Here is a 1,807-nt window from a genome sequence, read left to right as displayed (position 1 = left end):
TAGGCGGTCTGGATGTCTGGTCCACCGCTCCCCGGCTTCTTTCCCCGCTTGTCCGGTCCCCGGACCCGACCCCAGCCCAGCTGCGCCCCCGGCTCCACCGCGCAGAAGATGCCCTGGAGGCCCTGCCCTTTGCTCACCCCGCGGAGGGCCGAGAAATCAACCTGAATAAACGCTTTGTAAACGGAATTTCCATGGAAAAATCTCTCATGATTGCCATTCTCAAGGCTCTTCAAAGGACTAAAAGCTAAAGGCGACGATGGAGTCATTGGGCAAGTCGTGCGCCCTGCTGAGTGCAGGACCCTGCGCCCCGCCAGGGGACCCACGAGCGACCCTCACCCCATCCCTGCCCTGGCGGGGCCCCGTGCGGGACACAGGATCGGGAGACGGCAGCGGAAGCGACTGCGCAGGGTGGGCAGAGGGTCACTGACTGGGTGAAGTCGGCGCAGAGAACGGGAAGAGCCATCCCGGGAGCCGGCCGGGCGCTCAGCGTCCCTTCCACCCCCAGGTGCCTCCGCCCGGGTCGCGGACGGGGCGTTTCCGGGGGCTCGTGAAGCAGCGGCGGGGCAGGACCGGCGAAGGCCATTCCGCTGTCCTCTGACTTCAGAATCTCCCAACGCGTGGGTGTCCTAAGGCACCAGCGGACTCGCTGCTCCGATCTCTCCGAGCCTCGCTAGCCGTCCTGCCCAGGCAGCCCTCAGTGTGGAAGGGATGCGGGACCTTTGGTGAGTGGCCGAACCCATCGCACTCGGGGGAGCCGGCAGCACCTGTCTCTGTGGCGCAATCGGTTAGCGCATTCGGCTGTTAACCGAAAGGTTGGTGGTTCGAGCCCACCCAGGGACGCCTCCTGTAACTTTTAAATCGTTCATATATTATCAATCACTGGAGAATCTCCCATTTCTTCCCATAGTCCTAACTCCGAAAGGTTGGTGGTTCCAGGCCAGCCAGGGATATGCCCATTTCAGGGAGGGTTTTCTCTTCTCAGGATTCTAGTCACAGTTAACAGGGAGCCCTGTCAAGGGCCACCCCCCTGACAGATCCAATTCTGACAGAGCATCTCCTGAAATGTCAGGTTGTCTTGTGCCTGGGTACAAGAAACAGAGACCAAATGAGTCCCTCTGGTGCGATAAAATCCTCGTGCTGCACCTCATAGGCTTGGATGGGTTAACAGGGACCAGCCTCAATGTTTTTCATTTTTAGCAGGAAGCTTAGAGAGGTGTCCTATCCCCAGGATGTGCCTGGATTTACGTAATGTGACCAGTAGAATCATTTATCATCATTGTAATCCTCTCCATCAATTTTTGAAAACAGCATTTCCCCCCTCAGTTTGTGCATGATTTATTTAACCCTTTTGAATCTGTGTTGGAAATGAGGTTGCCTCGTGGTTTTAGGATTTCCAAGAATCCTGCAGTGATCATTCTTGCACACATCTCTTTGGCTACTAATATTCCTATAGAGTAGAGAACGGGATGTGCCACTGCCATATTAAAGGCTTTTTTTTTTTTTTTTAGACGGAGTTTCGCTCTTGTTACCCAGGCTGGAGTGCAATGGCGCGATCTCGGCTCACTGCAACCTCCGCCTCCCGGGCTCAGGCAATTCTCCTGTTTCAGCCTCCTGAGCAGCTGGGATTACAGGCACGCGCCACCATGCCCAGCTAGTTTTTTGTATTTTTAGTAGAGACGGGGTTTCACCATGTTGACCAGGATGGTCTCGATCTCTCGACCTCATGATCCACCTGCCTTGGCCTCCCAAAGTGCTGGGATTACAGACTTGGGCCACCGTGCCCAGCCTACAGGCTTTTTAATTTTAA

The 1,807-nt window shown here is 55.6% G+C and overlaps 1 non-coding gene across 1 annotated transcript; it reads left to right on the top strand.

Moving 5' to 3' along the window:
- Positions 1-766: 766 nt before the first annotated feature.
- Positions 767-840, top strand: TRNAN-GUU (transfer RNA asparagine (anticodon GUU)). The gene has a single exon. It is a non-coding gene; the product is annotated as a tRNA-Asn (tRNA).
- The last annotated feature ends 967 nt before the right edge of the window (positions 841-1,807 follow it).

The sequence above is a fragment of the Saimiri boliviensis genome, chromosome 19 (assembly GCF_048565385.1).
Source record: "Saimiri boliviensis isolate mSaiBol1 chromosome 19, mSaiBol1.pri, whole genome shotgun sequence".
Lineage (NCBI taxonomy): Eukaryota > Metazoa > Chordata > Mammalia > Primates > Cebidae > Saimiri > Saimiri boliviensis.
This window is presented reverse-complemented; position numbering and strand designations above follow the sequence as displayed.